Raw genomic sequence first — 20,115 nt, 5'->3', positions numbered from 1 at the left:
GGACTGATAATTTTTGTTTCATTTTGCCTGATCATGCTAATGCCAAGCCGACATGCCTCATATGCATGCAGACTGTGGCCGTCTGCAAAGCAGAAAATATGAAATGGCACTTTAACACGGTGCATTCTGCAAGTTTTACCTCCAACTACCCAGCAAATTCAGACCAACGCAAACAAAAAATTGCGAACATGATGGCCTCATACAAGCTTCAAGTTTCAACCATGGTAAAATCAGCCTCTGCACAGGAGAACGCCACAGCGGCATCCCTGCAAGTAACATGGAATTTAGCAAAAGCTAAAAAACCATTTGTTGATGCCGAGTTAATCAAAAAGTGTGCAATAGACATGGTTGGAAAAGTTTTAAATAATGATGAAAAAAACAAGAAGAACATTGTGGAGCTATTAAAGCAGGTGCCATTGTCAGCTAACACGACAACAAGAAGAGTAGGAGCATTAGCGAAGGAGTGTTTTTCCAGTCTCCTCACTGATTTGAAGACAGCAGAAGCAATTTCCCTTGCACTTGACTCTACCTGCGATCAGACCAATATGGAGCAGTTGTCCGTTTTTGTGAGGTTCTTCAATGGGAAGATTTTCCAGGAAGAGCTGCTTTGCTTACTTTCTCTCCCTGGGCACACAACTGGAGAAATCCTTTTCAATGAGCTGACCCAGTTCCTCGAGAAGAACAGCTTGGATGTGCGTAAAATCGTGTCCGTTTTCACTGATGGGGCTCCGTCGATGGTGGGACCACAGAAGGGCTTGGTGAGCAGACTTGCCACTGTTAATCCAGCGCTTCTGACATTTCACTGCATCATTCATAAATCTGTACTGTGCGCTAAACTCTGTGGAGAAATGAAAGTGGTGATGGATACCGTGACCAGACTGGTTAATTTTCTTCGGAAGAGTTCTAGTCTGCAACATCGTGAGCTCGCGTCATACCTGTCCACCTTGCAGAGCCAAAAAGCACATGAATTCCAGCAGTTTTTCAGCAATGACAAGAAGATGGCACGTGTTCTCTTTTTGTGCGACATCATGTCTCATTTGAATCAGCTTAATCTGCAGTTACAAGGCAGGAATCACACAGTCGCAGACATGTACGAGGCGATGGAAGCATTTCAGGCAAAGCTGAAACTTTTGGAAAGGGACATTAAAGGGAGAAAGCTGCACTTTCCGCGTCTGCGGGAGCACTGTGAGAGAGAGAGAGAGAGAGAGAGAGAGAGAGTAAAAGAGGATGTTGAAATGACAGATTTCGTGACCAGGCTGTCAGAAAACTTCAGAGAAAGATTTGAAGGCTCTCGTAAATTATCACATGACATCCTTCTCTTCCTGAGACAGCCGTTCACCGTGTCCGCTGACGGCCAGTGGACTGCAGAAGCCAAACGGCTGTTACCCTCCATAGATGAGGCTTCACTTCAGATGGAAGTCTTGGAGATGGCAACATCTGATGTGCTCAAAGCACAACACAAGGAGGTCACAGTGAGTGACTTTTGGATCAGTGTCGTTCCCCAGGATCGATTCAAAAATACGAGAGCTGTTGCAGTTCTCCTTCTCACGATGTTCCCCTCCACATACATATATGAGTCATCATTTTCATCGATGAACTCCATCAAAACCCAAGAAAGAAACAGACTCTCAAACGCACATCTCGGACAATGCCTCAGGAATGCCACAACTGAATACAGGCCCGACATCCGACGCATTGCTGCGTCCCATCGCTCTCACTTCTCTCACTGAATGGTAAGTGAATCTCCAGCTCTTTCCCCCAAATTAACAATCATGAATTGATGTGTTTTTTATCATATGTATAAAATCTGACAGACTCTCTCTCTCTTTCTCGGTCTGTGTGTCTGTGTTTTTATTGTCTACCAGGGAGATGCTGACAGGAATTAGTGCCCCATGGGCTTTGAGCTCTTTAATAAGCCCACAAACACCCGTTTAAAATGTGAGGCTTTTTTGTTTGTGAACTGTTGTGATTTTATGGATGAGTTCTCTTAAGTCTGCACGTTGATAATTTTCAGAAATATTTCCCTGTGAACAGTAGGTTTACAGTAGGCTTGTTGCCACTGTTTTCTTTCCTTGTTGTGTCATGACTGTTTTGAATTTTGTGAATGTTTTGAATATCAAAATAAATTAACTAACTAACAATAAAATGTTAGGCTTCTATTGTTGGTGGTTGTTCAGAACATGATAACCAAAACTATTACATCCAAATTGTATTAATATGGTAATTAAATAATAATAATAATAATAATAATAACAACAGCAGCAGAAAAAAAACTGGAAACCTGGCCCTTAGCTTGGAATATTTCACATACTTTGGCCCTTGGGGAAAACTAATTGGGGAACCCTGTTCTAAGGTATCTGAAGGGCACTGTTGACTATGAGCTATGTTACAAGAAAAATGAGGAAGATTTGAATCTCATAGGATTCAGTGATGCTGACTGGGCATATTCTGTGGAAGATAAAGGAAGCACTACAGGGTAATGTTTCAGCCTGACAAAACAGGGTCCCACCATCTCATGGAAATCAAAGAAACAGCCCACGGTGGCATTATCAACATGTGAGGCTGAATACATAGGGCTAGCTGCCATTACTCAGGAGAGCATATACCTAACTCAGCTGTTAAATGGCATGGATAATAGAATCTACAGCTGCACTGAGATTCATGGTGACAACCAGGGTGCCATAGCACTGTGTAAGAACCCAGTGAACAGACAGAGGTCGAAACACATTAATGTGAAATATCATTTCATTCGTAACACACTCAGTGAAGGTAAAATAAGTATTGTCTATTGCCCATCAGAAGAAATGGTTGCAGACATACTCACAAAGCCTGTAACAAAACTCAAAATATTGAAGTTCAAAACATGGTTCTTTGGAAATTAAATGTATTGACGAGTGGTGGTAAATTAGTTAGTTTATGATGATGAGAACAAGTGGGAGTGTTGGGTGTACTGTATGTTCTCATGTTGTTCTCTTGTTTTATAATGTGCAGTTTGTGGAACTATTTTGTGTTGTGGGTGCGGCTATATTGTATTCATCCACATCAGTGAAGATCAGGTGAGCCTCTTGAGCCAATGGAATGAATGAGGGCGCTCTTTTGTATGCCATGGGAGATAAAATGATAATAATAATAATAATAATAATAATAATAATAATAAAGAACGATAAGGAAACATGGTGTGTTAATTTCCCCTCCTAAGATGACAGAAGAAACAGAAAGGCTAACAAAACAAAAGCCAGTAAAAGACAATATACTCTGTAGCTACAGCACAGTCTGTAAAACTGATACAGTGGATAGTGATGTTAAAAAAAAAAATCCAAACACCAGAATTTCAAATTAAAAACAACATTAAGTTAATCATCTAACTTTTACATCCAGATTGGGAGAGCAGCATTATGTAGTAAGTCTCTGAAAACATGGCTTGAAAAAGTGAAATGCAAATTATCAAAAATAGGGATACATCAAAGTAAATTATAATAATTTTAAACAAATTTCTTGCAATCCTACATCACCGTCACATGCACTAGTCTATATTAGTTACATTACGGGTGAATTCTGACTGAAACTAAGACTAAAATAAAGTCTTCTACTAGGGATGAGCCGAATATTCGTTTCAGACCAGTATCCGGTACGGATAAAGCGTTTTTGACGAGTCCGATCATGATACGAGTAAAACTCGTCAATATACGTGCTCGTGCTGAAGGAAAATCCTCATTGGGTAACTGACTGTCTTCATGCTCTGTGATTGGCCAGTCACACACAGCGCCCGCCCCTCCCTACACTAACACGTCTCTGCAGCCAGAGACGTGCCCCACTGTTGCGCCCACGGACAGTGACTGATCTACCAGTGCTTGGCTAGACTCTAGCTCATGTTGCCCTCTTTAGTACTCCTTTGGTTTTCTTCAGCTCGCCTCTGTTTCGGTTTGTATGATATTTAAAGTTACTTGGTGAACTTGTTTCGTAACGTACGCGGTGCATCTGACAAGACAGAGCTGAAAACGGCTCGTGTCGCGTCGGTCACTGCCTCCACTCCGGTCGTTTTTTTTTTTTTTTATTTTATTACTGTCTGCTTGCTCTTAGTTTGGCTGGTGATATAAAGTCAGTTGGAAAACTTTGCTCGTACTGAACGCAGTACTTTTGAGAAGAATACAGTGAACAAGGCTGACTTATTATTTCCCTGTTTGCCATCACTGAATGTTTGCATGAATCACCAAGTTCACACAGAACATTAAAAAATGAGCAGTCTTACAGGCCACTTAAACATGTGCACACATATAGCGGAACACACAAAGTAGCCTATATTAATATTGTTATTGCATATGGCTGCATGCAGTGACACTTTCTCACTGCAGTTCATAAAAATAAATATTATAAATATTACAAATTTAGCTTTATATACCGTTGTATAGGCTTTTTATAGGGTTTGAATACAGTAGATATTTTAACTGTTACATAGCACGCATATGCTATATGCTTTATCCGTACTGGATACTCATCTGAAACGAATATTTAGCTAAACCCTAGCGGACATGTTAAAAAAGCTTCACACATGTCCAGTCAACTGCCTCCGGAAAGCCAAGGTTGTCTTGAGCGATTCCATCAGACACTTAAGTCACTCTTGAACTCGTATTGTACTGAGCTGGGTAGTGATTGGGAGGAGGGGATGCCATGGCTAGCTCCTCGGGAGGTAACTCAGGAGAGTACTGGTTTTAGCCCAAATGATCTTGTGTTTGGTCACCCTGTGCGTGGCCCATTAGCTGTGTTACAGGCTGACTGGAAGAAACCTCCTCCTCCCTCAAATATGACAGATTATGTAAATGGGTTTAAACGACATTTGTATGAGGTAAGATGGCAAAATCAAATTTAAAGGCACAGGGGAAAATGAAGCGCTTATACGATCGCCAGGCTGAAGTACATGTTTTTAGTCCAGGGGATCAGGTTTATCACTTTTTCTAGTGTTGGGTTCTCCTTTTCAGGCAAGGTTTGCAGGCCCTTATTGTGTAGTGTGACAGGCATCAGATTTAAATTACCTGATTTCCACCCCTGACCGACGAAAGTCTATGCAGTTATGTCATGTAAATTTGTTAAAACCCTATTTTCCTTGTTTCAGTGGGGGGGAATGTGCAGGGGGAAGGCCAGTGGCCCTTGGGGTTTCAGTGGGTGTTGTGTCCTCTCCACAGTGGGGGGAGGAAGGTGGTGAAGAGCCAGTAAATAGTCCAGATGACTGCGTGATGCAAGGCTGACTCAAAAATTCAGAGTCATTACAAAACCTGGATACATTGCTGGGCCATTTACCTGAAACTAAAAAGAGAGAATTGCGTAACCTCATTTTGTCATTTCCTTCTTTGTTTTCAGACACTCCCACTCGAACTCATCTAATAGAACATGATATTGAGGTGGGGAAGGCTGAGCCAATTCGCCAGAGGTTTTACTGGGTGTCACAAGAAAAACGCATACAGCTGGAGTCAGAGGTGAAATATATGAACACAACATTGCAGAGCCCTCGTTTTCTAGTTGGGCATCTCCATGTGTTTTAGTGAGTAAGCCAGATCAAACCTTTAGACCCTGTACAGATTTTCGCAAGGTAAATAACATCACTAAGCCAGACTCCTATCCCCTTCCTCGCATGGAGGATTGTGTGGATCAGGTGGGCACAGTGAAATTTGTGAGTAAGTTTGATCTTCTGAAGGGTTATTGGCAAGTGCCACTGTCAAAATGAGCCAGAGACATTGCTGTGTTTAAAACACCCTCCGGCCTCTACTCTTACACTGTAATACCATTCGGTTTGCGAAATGCCCCAGCCACTTTTCAAAGGCTAATGAATAATGTTGTGTCAGGATTAAAGGGATGTGCAGTGTATCTAGATGATGTTGTCATCTACAGTGAGAATTGAGCTTTGTTTGAACGTCTGGCCTGGGCCAAACTAACTGTAAATCTGGCTAAATGTAAGTTTGCCCAGGGTACTGTCACCTACTGTACTTGGGGAAGGTAGTTGGCCAGGGACAGGTCCGTCCAGTCAGAGCCAAAGTCCTGGCAATCGATCAGTTTTCACCTCCTACCACAAAGAAAGAGTTGATGCGCTTTCTTGGCATGGTAGGTTACTATCGAGGGTTTTGCAGGAATTTCTCCACAGTAGTCGCTCCTCTGACTAATTTGTTAAGTTCCAAGGTAAAGTTTGACTGGTCTCCACAGTGTCAATGTGCTTTTGAAAATGTCAAAGGTCTCATCTCTTCTGCTCCTGTCTTTGCAGCTCACCGTTTGGATGAACCTTTTCAGCTACAGGTTGATGCCAGCAACATGGGGGCTGGAGCTGTACTTTTGCAGACTGGTCCTGATGGTATCGACCACCCCATCAGTTTCTTTTCTAGGAAATTGAAATCTTATCAGTTAAATTATTCCATTGTCGAAAAAGAGGCTTTGGCCCTTATTTGGGCCTTGCAGCATTTTGAGGTCTATGTGGGTGGTGGGAGTAAACCCCTTGTAGTACATACGGATCACAACCCACTGACATTCTTACACTCTCTGCAAAATCAAAATCAGTGATTGATGCGGTGGTGTTTGTTCCTTCAGCCATTCAACCTCGACATTCGACATATAAAAGGTTCTGACAATGTTGTAGCTGATGCTCTTTCACGTGCGCTGCTCCCTTAAAGGTCTCATATGGTTACTGTTTATTTATTCTTTTGAACTGCTCCTCTCTTCCTCCTCCTCTTAATCTGCTCTTTTAGGTACCAAAGTTGCTGAGTTGGAGTGGATGGAGTGAGTAGTGTAGAGGGTAAATGGATTGTTTTTATAACCAACTGGGAATCCTGAACTGTTCCTTATGTATGTAGCATATGTATATGTTTTCCCTTTGTATTTGAGGCACCCTTTGGCTACTCATCTTTATGGAAGGGGATTGCACGGCCCGTTTAACATGTTGCCTTGTTTCTCTCCAGTTGACCCTCTCCTGGAGTGACAGCAGTCCAGGGGCTGTCAGAGCTGCTTGGATACACCTCTAGTAGGTGTGGCTTTAGTTATAAAAGGGGCTGGATGAGTACATCTCTTCCTCTTCTGCCTGATGACTGTGCAGCATGCTGACCCCAGGGCATGCAATCTGGTTTTCTTGGGTTGTATTTTCTTTATAATTTGACATGCACACACTTTACTCACCCATACACGCATTACATGACTGACAAGCAACATCATTTTTCATTCAGTTGTCTTTATATTGAGTTAAATAAATGCTCAAAATGACAAACAGAATGTTTGGCTCTCTCCTTTGTTACAATCTTTGAGCCAGGTTTGTAACACTTACAGTGTAGGCTAAATTAACGTAACAAGCCAGCGAGACCAACAAATAAGTTACCGGTAAGCAAGTTTACCAAGCTCCTGATCTCATTCCACATCACTGAATCCATTCATCCTCGTTGTCGCTCCTGAACAAATCAGTGTTGTATTGGTACATTTCTAATTAATTTCTTGCACGTAGAACAGACATGTCAAACTCAAGGGCCAGAAGTGGCCTACAGTACAATTATATCCAGCCCTCAAGAAAACATCATATGTCTATCATAGCTGGCCCGGTATATAGGATGCACACTACTGATACTACGTACAGCAAGCATGTCAAGATCTGCAAGCCCTGCCGCACCTTCCCTACTCCATTGCATACTCATCAGCGGTCAGAAGTCATCTATGTTTGTTTAAACATAGATTATTAAATTAAATTATTATAAATTAAACGAACCTCCCAAAAGAAATGGTCAAATAAAAGTGGACTCTGAAAATAGAGGCTTTCAAGACAGGTGGGAGACAGAGAATCTGTTTACTAGCATTAGCGGTAAACCAGCTTGCTTTATTTGTGTAGCTGGCATGGCCATAGAATATAACATAAGACATGAGACAAAACACAAGGACAAGTACAAGTGGACAAATAGCAGAAAGCAGAGGAGGTAAAAAAGACTCTGGTGTCACAATAGACTGTGTTCACAAAAGCAAAATCACGAAATGAGGGTACCGAGGGAGAGTTTGTAAAGCGGTGCATGATTTGAGTGTGCAACATCATGTGTCCGGACAACAAACAATCATTTTTAAATTTAAGCTTAAACTGTTGCTGATCGTGTCTGTGAACTAGCCACCAATTTACATGCACAGTTGATGGAAAAGGAAAAAGACTAAATCGCATATTCCGTTGCTGTGGATAAGAGTCTTGACATGACTGATACTGCACAGCTGTCAATCTTCATCTGTGGAGTGGACTCCAGTTTATGAGTTCCAGAAGATCTTTTGGGAATTAAAACAATGCCTGGTAAAACCACGGGAAAAGACATTTTAGAGGAAGTATCTAAATGTGTTGATGAAATGAAAGTGCACTGGGACAGACGGATGTGTGGATGGTGCACAGTTTCCAAGCTTCATCCACAAAACGATACCTCAACTCCGCCTACATGCTGCTCAAATGCTCTGTTTGGAAGCACATACCTGTGTGCGCAGCTTTTCTCTGTGATGAAGATCAACAAAAACACACACAGGATTCATCTCACTGATGAACACCATTACTACATCTTGAGGGTTTCCTCAGCACAGAACCTTAATGAACTGACAGCCAAGAAATGATGCCAAACATCTGGCTCTAGCACATGTGCAGAAAAGAAGAATGTAACCTGCCTTAATATGTTTTCTTTTTGCACTTTAAATATTTTGTCTGTCCTGTTTAATAAATGCTGACCCTGCTTGGCCCTCAAAAAAGTCAAAGTTTTTAATTCTCTCTGTGATTGAGATTGACACCCCTGCCCTAGGCACTTGGAAATTTCCACCTTATGACTGAATGTCTAAAATGTATTGTGGAGCCAAACCAGCAGGTGCTTTGTAGGATTTTCAATCATATTCTGAAAAGAGGTCACCAGAAGGTTTCCAGGGACTAGAATTATGTTGTCTGATTTGATGCATGAGTTTCTCTGAGTTAGATAAAGACTGAAGGCCTTTTATTTTAGATATGCTTCTGGGTTGGAAATAGGCAACCTTGGTGATGATGAATGATGCTAATGTGATCATTCAAACATTAATTACATACCATTATATCAGCTTCTGTGAGAAAAGGCACAGCCCCCTAAGGCTATTGCTCATTGGTTTTTCCCTTTCACTGAAAAACTTTAGTCCAGGCCCACCTGCGGGATGGGCACCACTCACGGTCTCAGCAGTTTTGAGACCGTACAAGCAGCCCACAAAAACAACTTCAACTATTCTCAGAGCTAGTGGAATCTCTATTAACCCTCTAAGGCTATCACTCGTGATGAGGGTGAAATAAGATATAGTCAGGTATTTTACAAAAACAATGACATGCCATGCCCAGCCCAGTCCAGATGCCACAAATCCACTAAGGCACAACATGAAAAAATACCTAACCTTTCTCATGAAAAAGAATCTACTACTGTGAACGAGCAGAGATGAAGGTTACTTACTGCAAGTCCAATGAGCAGCATATTAGGGGAAAAAGACTGCTACAGCCACTGAGTGAGTCATAGAGAAGTGCAATGCATTATGCAAGAAAAAATATAAAAAGAAAAAAATCAAACAAAAGAATGGGGGAAGACCAAGAAGCTGCAATACAAATGTCCTCCACAGAAATCTCTCCATGTGGAGCTGTGGAGGATAAAACCCCTGTGTTTGAGTGTGCTCTGATGTACCCCAGTGGGTCCATCTCAAAAGAGAGATATGCCTGTGGCCTAACCTCATACAGCCAGTGCAACAGGTGGTGTGCAGACAGAGGAAGCCCCAAAGAATGCCCTCTGTACTTCACAAACAGGCACTGGGAATGGCGCAAGCTGTTTGTGCAACGTAGTAGTAGACACAGTGTGCAGAGCAGATGGTAAATGGTAAATGGACTTTATGTCTGTAGCACTTTTCTAGTCTGACGACTATTCAAAGCTGTTATACAATGCAAGTCTGCATTCAGCCATTTACTCATTCAAACACAATGGTGGCTAGGCTAGGCCACCTGCTTATTGTGAGCAGTGAAACACTCACACGCCGATGTACAGCATTGGGATCAATTTGAGAATCAGTATCTTCCCAAGGATAGTTTGACATATAGACTGCTGAGGCAAGGAATCGAACCACTGACCTTCTGATAAGTGGACAACCACTTGACCTGCTTAGCCATAGCTGCCCCATGAGACATGATTTTCTCTTCAGAGTTGTAAAGAGGGGGGAAACCCCATCCAAGGTTATCACCCTTGATCTGAAGGAGCTTGTGATTCTTTTAGGCACATAAACCTGGTTAGCATGCAGAACATCCTAGCTGCCATCTCCTTGGATCTTCAGACATGACAGAGCCACAGAGAGTTAAGTCACTAATTCTTTTTGCAAAACCAAAGCTCACAGGTTGGCTAAACACAGATCTGTCACCAAACCCCTTGTGACACGATGAAATAGCATCAGGGTAAGTTTTAACTGTGTCGTAAGCCAGGTTCCTGTCCATTAATAGCTGGAGAAATTAAAGCACATGAGGCATGGGACATTCAATAGGGTCCAGACCCTCTACACACCAATGCTGGAAAGCTGTCCATTTCACTATGTAATGCACTCTAGTAGATAAAGCCCTGGTATTACACTACATACAACATCCTGAAGGAGGCCCAATCTCTTTAAATGTTCCCATACAGTGTCCAAGTCCACAAACATTGGCCTATTACTGGGTAATTCCTGATCAATCACCCTGCCCAAGAGAGAGCATCTCCACACTGTGAGAGCTGTAAACCATGATGCGCCTATGCACTCCAGAGCCATCAGAATCACTGACAGCTGATTGTCCTGCACTTGTTTCATCAGCAGGGATCAGTGGAACCAGAGGGAAGGTGTTCAAAAGCACCCTTAGAAAGATGTGTCCATGAATACTGGAATGTGTAATGTAGTTCTTCTCAAAGGCATCCCCGTCCACAGGATATGAGGACTTCTCCAGTATGCTAAATCAGAACCAACAAAGCGAGGAATGGAAATCGAGTGTCTCTGTTGACGCATAAGTTCAATGTGCAGGTGAATGAACTATCTCTGCAGCCACCTCTTGTGGAAGAGACCCAGGAAAATCATTAAATGAGTCACTGAAGAATGGAAGCTGATTGTCTGGTCTCAATGTAATAACTATGGTAGTTAATGTTTTGTTTGCTGATAGTGTAGCCAAGGGAAAGCATATATAGATTGAAAAGAAAAAAAGACCCAGGATGGAGCCCTGTGGAACCCCACACACAATTTCATGTCTTTTAGAGTGGTCTCCAAGTACAACAATGAAACATCAATTAAGCAGATAGCACTGAAAGACTGTACTTGATAGACCCCAACCAGTTGCTTGACCTTTTCAGGATCTCATGATCCAATATGTCAAATGAAGAAGTAGGAATATTAGGACTGAGGTTTCTTATTGTCTCTTTTGATCCTCATGTCATTAACAACTTTTAAATCAAGTGGTTTCTGTGCTCTGGCCAGAGTGGAATATATACAATATGATGTAAAAATGATACACAATCTTCTTGATAATCTTATTCAAGAAGGTGAGATTGGAGATTGGCTGTAGATGTTAAAAAAAAATATATGAACTAATGGTAACAGCAAACCACCCTGAGATTAAGGGTCAATAACCAAATGGACAATACAGTCTCATAGACAGCCATTCATGTAAAATGTCAATGGTCAAAATACTATTTTGTATTTGTCAGGCGCAAGGTTGAATCCATGCGTGCGTGCGTGCGTGCGTGCGTGCGTGCGTGCGTTCGTTCGTTCGTGCGTGTGTGTGTTAGGTGGAGAGGGAAAGGGGAGAAGGAAGGCAAGATGATGGACATGACTGTGTTAGTCTAGTCAGCTACATCACATGAGGTTCAAGACTGCAAAGCTTGACAGATATAAGAAGAACAATGAAGGACATGCTTACATGTCTCTCATAACAAGGTGGGCTGGAGTCAAGCTGAGTCATACTATGGCTGTTTTGTCTCTAAGGTGTGTGTGTGTGTGTGTGTGTGTGTGTGTGTGTGTGTGTGTGTGTGTGTGTGTGTGTGTGTGTGTGTGTGTGTTAGTGCCTGTAAAGACATGTGGATGTGTGCATGTGTGGGTTAGTAAAAGAGAGAGAGAATGAGTATGGCACTCAGTGGAGGCAAAAAGAGATCTTAACTGCCATAGTAACAGTAACTGTCTTACCACTCAGAAACCAGGCAAACTTAGGTTCAATTCAATTCAATTCAATTCAATTCAATTCAATTCAATTCAATTCAATTCAATTCAATTCAATTCAATTCAATTCAATTCAATTTTATTTGTATAGCACCAAATCACAACAGAAATTGTCTCAGGACACTTTCCATATAGAGCTGGTACAGACCAAGCTCTTTTATCCACAGAGAACCAACAATTCCCCCATGAGCAAGCACTTGACGGCAGTGGCGAGGAAAAACTTCCTTTTAACAGGCAGAAACCTCGGGCAGAACCAGACTCTGGGTGGGCGGCCATCTGCCTCGACCGGTTAGGTGAGAGAGGGAGAGCAAGAGGGGGAGACAGACACAGACACAGACAGACAGACAGAGACAGACAGACAGAAATGCAGTCAGAGAGAGAGAGAGACAGAGAGAGAGAGAGACAGAGAGACAGAGAGACAGACATGCAATCACAGTAACAGTGACAGTGGATGTAATAATAGCAGTAGCAGTTGCAGTGGATGTCAGGCAGGGCCAAGGCAGGAGACGCAGCTGCAATCCACAATCCAGATTCAGCCACTGTGTAACCTGCAAGACGACCAAGCACAGAGACTCCGGGGAAGGAGCTAAGTTAGTAACACGCCGTGGTAGGACATGAAAGCGTGCAAATGGAGAGGGACAGAAGGACAGAGGAGCTCGGTGTATCTCTGAAGGTCCCCCGACAGTCTAATCCTATAGCAGCATAACTAGGGGCTGGTCCAGGACAAGCCTGAGCCAGCCCTAACTATAAGCTTTATCAAAAAGGAAAGTTTTAAGCCTACTCTTAAATGTAGAGACAGTGTCTGCTCCCGGATAAAGACTGGAAGATGGTTCCACAGGAGAGGAGCTTGATAGCTAAATGCTCTGACTCCTGTTCTGCTTTTGGAGACTTTAGGAACCATAAGTAGGCCTGCATTCTGGGAACGCAGTGTTCGAGTGGGGCAATAAGGTACTATGAGCTCTTTAAGATGAGAAGGTGCCTGGCCATTTATGGCTTTGTAAGTAAGGAGGAGAATTTTAAATTCTATTCTAAACTTTACAGGGAGCCAGTGCAAAGTGGCGAGTATTGGAGAAATATGATCTCTCTTCCTGGTTTTTGTCAGAACACATGCTGCAGCGTTCTGGAGCAACTGGAGAATATTCAGCAACGAATTTTTGCGATATTACGTAGGTGAAAAAAGGCAGTCCTTGAAATTTGTTTTACATGGGAGTGAAAGGACATGTCTTGGTCAAAGATGACTCCCAGATTCTTTACAGTGGTGCTGGAGGCCAGTGCAATGCCATCCATAGCTGCTATGTCATCAGAAAGTAACTTTCTAAGATGTTTAGGGCCTACTACTATAACTTCAGTTTTGTCCGAGTTTAGCATCAGAAAATTGCAGGTCATCCAGGTCTTTATGTCATGAAGACATGCTTGTAGTCTAGTTAACTGACTGGTTTCTTCCGGCTTCATTGATAAGTATAGCTGGGTATCATCTGCATAGCAATGAAAATTTATTGAGTGCTTCCTGATAATCTTACCTAAAGGAAGCATATATAAGGTGAATAGAATTGGTCCAAGCACAGAACCCTGCGGAACTCCACAGCTGACTTTAGTGAGCACAGAGGTGTCGTCATTAACGCGTACAAACTGAGAGCGATCTGACAAGTAGGATTTAAACCAGCTTAGCGCAGTTCCCTTAATGCCAATGAAACGTTCCAGTGTCTGCAATAGGATGCCATGGTCAATGGTGTCAAATGCAGCACTAAGATCTAATAAGACTAGTACAGAGACAAATCCTTTATTTGATACAATTAGAAGGTCATTTGTAACTTTAACCAGTGCTGTCTCTGTGCTATGATGCACTCTAAATCCTGACTGGAAATCCTCAAATAAACTATTATTGTTTAGAAAGTCGCACAGCTGATTGGCAACCGCTTTCTCAAGAGTTTTTGAGAGAAAGGGAAGGTTGGATATTGGTCTATAATTGGCTAAAACCCCTGGATCAAGAGTAGGCTTTTTAAGTAGTGGTTTTATCACAGCTACTTTATAGGACTGTGGTACGTAGCCTGTTGATAAAGAGAGATTGATCATGTCTAATACTGAAGAGTCAATTAGAGGTAATACTTTTTTAAACAGCTTAGTCGGGATAGGATCTAAAACACAGGTTGATGATTTTGCTGATGAAATTATTGAAATTAGTTGGTGATGGTCGACATGAGTAAAACAGGCTAAAACTGCGACAGACTGAGTAACAATTTCTACGGTTTCTGTGTTTGAAGACAAAACAGTACCTGTTGACGGCAAGAGCCGATGAATTCTGTCTCTAATAGTTAGAATTTTATCATTAAAGAAGCTCATGAAGTCATTACTGTTCAGAGCTAAAGGAATACATGGTTCAACAGAATTATGGCTCTCTGTCAGTCTGGCTACAGTACTGAAGAGAAACCTGGCCAGTAGTAACACTGGTCCTTTAACAGATACATCTTACTGGCTTTACACGTTGGCGGCAGACAACTAACAAAACAAAGCCTGATGGTATGGGACTCACAATCAATGTAACTTAAGCACACAGAAATGAGCAACACACACGACTGAGGTATCTCCAACAGCAACAACAGGACTTAGTGGTCTGTTAAGTTCACAGCAGTACAGAAAAGCCTATACAACAGTTAAGCTTACTCTCTCCTATTATCCCATCGCTGTGCAGACAATAACCTCTTACTTCACATTACATGGGAGCGATTAACATGTGTTTCCGGCCAGTGGTCTTTCTTCAAATGCAGACAATGATGGGGCCATTGTCTCACTTCTCTAGCAGTTAAACCGCAACTGGCCCTCGTTGGCAGGGGAGAAAACAGCAGAAAACCGACTTAACTGAAAGAGGAGGGGGCATAAAAGTTATCTTTCTCTTTCTTTTAGAAAATGGGTTGTCCATGTCTCCCCTCTGTAGACAATGTGAGATCGCCAGTTACACATACAGCTGATGTATTTGAAAGAGACCTGGGGCCTCATTTATAAAACATTGCGTAGAATCCACACTAAAAGTGTGCGTACGCTCAAAAGCTGAAAATGGCGTACGCCAAAAAATATTTGGATTTATAAAACCGTGCGTACTCACACCTGCGCGCAATTTTCCCTTTATAAATCACACTCCACCTGGAATATTGCGCAGGTGGATTCACCTCACATCCCACCCCCGACACACCCACATTTTACCATGAATTGTCAATGCAAAGTTCCTCATGAATGTCTTTGCATATAAATATGCCTGCTGATCAATGGCATTTTACGTTTGATCATGGCAGAGAAAAGAAAAAGAAATTTTCTGGAGACTGAAATCGAGGTGCTTGTGGGTGAGGTGGAGGCCAGAAAGGATATTTTGTTTGGTGGTCACAGTAGTGGTGTTACGAATAAAATGCGCGCGCAAGAGTGTGCCACATTGAAGCGCACCTCCTCTGCGCTCTGCAGGTTGGTGAAGGGGGTGAGGAGCCAGCGCTTTAGGAGGTAGCCACTGTCACCTGCAAGGTATAACAGAAGAGTAATTATAAATCAGGCTTTAATGGGTAGAATCTTTACAATGTTGTTTATGTACTTACCCAGGAGCCAGCCATCACGCACAGTGCCTGCGTCACTGTGCGTCAGGATGAATGAGTCATGTGTTGAACCAGGCCACCGTGCCACTACATTCGTCAAGATCATGTCTGAGGTACAAATAAATTGTACATTGAGTGAATGCATATTTTTTCGGTTCACATGAGAAAATTAATTTTCACTCGGAGCCCTTATAGCAATGTGAGTGCAGTCAATTACACCGATTACATTTGGGAAACTGGACATAGCTGCAAATTGCCTTTTAATGTTGGCCTGCTCACCCACAGTGTAAGGACACCTGATGTATCGACTGGTCATTTTTATAATGCCATCCAAAATGGCTGGCATTGTGGCGCTGAGGGAAGGCTGCGAAATCCCAGACCTAAGGACATAATTTAACTGAATTATATCCCCAAAAGGGGCTTTAGACAGACAATGTAACATTATATAATATTAATCATATCAAACACTTACCTGTCGGTTAATTCCCGCTGAAAGGAGCCAGTCGCCAGAAACCCCAGAGTGGTCAGCACCTGCATATGCACTGGGATGGCGCTGTTCCGGTGGGTGGGTCTATCTAACACAGGGCCCAATTCAGCACATAGATCCAAGAGCACCATTCTAGGGAATCTAAATCGGCTTATTAGCCAGTCATCATCATGGGCCAGGAAATCTCTGTGGTCCCTAAAACTTGTGGTCCCTGATCCTACCATTTGCTTGATCTTCCAGCAATGCCAGCACATCCATTGTGCAGCATTACGCACGAGTGTCACCACACTATTTATATGCTTACTCAGCAAATTGAATGATTGTTACACACCTTGTCACAATTAATACTAATCCATCAGTGCCATCCACCGCTCTGTATCATTTGAAGATGGAAGTATGATATATGAACATTGTGCATATAGTAGTAAGCCTAACGGCTAACTAAAGGAACACATCTATAACACTGCAGACTTGGGTGTTTATGATTACGCAGTCTATAAGTCTGATATGTGATGACATTAAATGTATGAGATCAATCTGGCTTCAATTCACCACCTCACCATCTGCACCAGTTCCCCCTGTCTCCAAAATGTTTGTAAGCAAGCATCAAAGTTGGTGTACTGGTGCGCACATTCTCACGCTAAGTTTATTTTTATAAATCACAACCTTTGCGTAGGAAGCTGTGTACGCAACTTTCATGCCCCGTTTTGTGCGTAAGCAAGTTTTATAAATGAGGCCCCTGGGCTTTGAAGTTTCCCTTCTTTTTCTTGAAGAAAACAGGAAATTTGTGTCTTCCTTCTGCAGGCAGTGAGATCAGCAGTTATACATACAGCTGATCTCTTTGAAAGACAGCAGGATGTTGATGTTGTCCTTTTCTTTCTTAAAGAAAACGGGTAATCAGTGTCTTCCTTCTGTAGGCAAAGTGAGATTGTCATTTACACATGCAACTGATCTCTTTGAGGATCCAAATCTGTTTGGTTAGCACAAACAGTCTGTTGTTGATGTCACTGTAGAAAGGCAAGGTACAACAGTCAATGTTAATTCATCATTGATGATGTCATGGCCATGTGGTGGAGATTCTGGTGGGTCTTGTCCAATAGGAAACCAAGATTTGGATTCAAATTCCGTTGTCCTGAGCTTTTTATGAAGCTTTAGACTTTGCATAATAGTCTCTCTTTTTTTAGGCTTTTAGTTTTACATGTAGGCCTCTCATCGACTGGCGACCGGTCCAGGGTGTACCCCGCCTCTTGCCCATTGATGGCTGGGATAGGCTCCAGGATACGCGGTATAGAAAATGGATGGATGGATGGATGGATGGATGGATGGATGGATGGATGGATGGATGGATGGATGTAGGCCTCTCTTTGTTCATCCAGTGTGGTTAGGTCCCAACAGTGTTCTGGATCATTTTTGGGGGTGTCAATTAGAGTTGAGAATTTCTTCTGTGGCTTGTATTAAAATTCTGTTGCAAGCCCAGAGGGTGTTTTGAAGATGTCCTGGTCAACAAGGAGTTATGATTTTCTCCACCTCCTCTCACCTTTACGGCAGTCTCTTTTGAGCTCCTTTATAGTTTCAGCATTTTGCCACAGGTCTTGACTTTTGCGAGAGATTTTTTTTATTTCAGATCTCAGTGTTGCAGCATTATGACACTGTTTAACAGAAGAAAATGAAAGCAATCAGCCAGGACATCACAGCTGCTTTAAATCCCCTAGTGAGGACTGTATACTTAGAAAGTGGGTTTTAAATGATTGCAGTGACGTTTCACAGAAATACTGTTTTATTGTATCTGGTGGTCATAATACAATCAGCAGCTAAGAATACACAGAAGAAGACACAGTAACGGCCTGACAGGACAACATCACTGACAGTGCTTATACTGACATCAGTGACCATAAAAATAACAAGGTCAATTATGTGTCCATGCTAATGAGTTGGCTCCACAACAAATTGGGTCATCTCAGAGAACTGTAAGATCTCATTACAACAAACTGTTGTAGACATTGTGGAATTATCAATGTGAAAACTGACATCACCAGAAATAATTACTTTGGTATAGTCAGTACAGATGTTTGAAAACAGATATGCAAAATCAATTGGGAATTCAGAGCTGTATTTATGTGGTAGATACACTACACGCTGACAGGTTGCAAATTATTTGTGTTTGGCCATGTTGTAGTCATAAAAATCTAATTTTTTCTATGTTGTTATCATCAATAGGTTTTCTGACCATAATTGAATTATTTGTCAGGAAGCTTACATTCAATGAGGCAAAATGAGGAGCACATGAGGTAGGCTTGTGGTATGGGGTGTTATGAATAGAATAGAATGATGGGGGTGACGTTATCAGGATGAGCTTTAGAAATATCTCTGTTTATGTTTACAAACCTTTCAAAGATCACAGGCATAGCGGTTGGGAGTACAGGAGAGAGCCTGTACAATTAACATTTTTTCAAATAGGTCAAACTGGGCTGCCACAGTGAGAGGGATGTGCAGACAGAAACATGTCTGGGAGCAGTTCACTTTTGTGAGATACCTGTGTATCCTGTTAGTAGAAGGTTTCTGCCCAGGGAACAGACACATGCTGGACCACAAAGTTGATGACAAAAAACAAGGGAGGGGAGATGGGTGAGAGTATGTGGCCCGTTGGACCCTGACCAACCCCCAATCCAGCTGAAACACATGGGGATATAGATCAACTTGATCCAAGTAGTGTGATGGATGTTGGGTGAAGTTAGACATAGAATGTGTCGTTATTGGCAAGAGATAAATGATCATTTGTTTGGGATGAACTTGCAAATTGAATATCCACCAACAACTGAAAACTGTTTATGCACCTTCAAGAGCCATCACTACAGTGAGAACATAATTGGAATTAGTAGTGGACCTGAGGAGAACCAAGACACCAGTGACCCCTGTTTCCATTCAGGTGGCCGGTGTGGACATTGTGGATGATTACAAGTACCTGGGGGTACATATTTACAATAAACTGGACTGGGCAATGAACACTGATGCTCTCTACAGGCAGGGCCAGAGTTGTCTCTATTTTCTGAGGTGACTGAGGTCCTTCAACATCTGCCGGACTATGTTCAAGATTTTCTATGAGTCTATGGTGGCAAATGTTATTCTCTACACTGTTGCGTGCTGGGGCAGCAGGCTGAGGATGGCAGACGCCAACAGACTCAGCAAACTGATCCGCAAGGCCAGTGACGTTGCGGGGATGGAGTGTGACTCTCTGACGGTTTTGTATATACTGTTTATTTTTTCTCAGTATATATATTTTGTTTTATATTCTGTTTTATATTTAGTTGTATATCGTTTTATATATACATATACATATACATATACATATACATATACATATACATATACACACACACACACACACACACACACACACACACACACACACACTATTTTGCTTTGCTTTTTTATATATCTTTTCTTTCTCTTTTCTTCCTTTTCTAATTTTATTCTAATTCTATCCTTGTAAGGAGCACCAGCAACAAAAACAATTTCCCCTTGGGGATCAATAAAGGAATTCTGATTCTGATTCTGGAATAGTAGGTGTTGACAACATCTGTGTGGATTTCAGGACATGTTAATAAAATAATTGATGTGATCACTGAGAGTTCCATTGTCTGTAGTTGCTTTTCGTTACCTCTTTAGGACTTTTTCTGGTATAAGCACCAACCTTGTCAGGACCCGTGGTCCTCATTGGGACCAAAGTCTGGTCTTAATGAAGAAAAATTAAATTTCTTCGGTCCAGGTTATTTAAAATTAGGGTAAGGTGTGAGTTAAAGTTGGGTTAAGGTCCAGATGATTGAATGATTGGTTTGGTGATGTTTAAGGTTA

This window comes from Chaetodon trifascialis, chromosome 3 (genome assembly GCF_039877785.1).
Source record: "Chaetodon trifascialis isolate fChaTrf1 chromosome 3, fChaTrf1.hap1, whole genome shotgun sequence".
In the NCBI taxonomy this organism is placed as follows: Eukaryota; Metazoa; Chordata; class Actinopteri; order Chaetodontiformes; family Chaetodontidae; genus Chaetodon; species Chaetodon trifascialis.
This window is presented reverse-complemented; position numbering follows the sequence as displayed.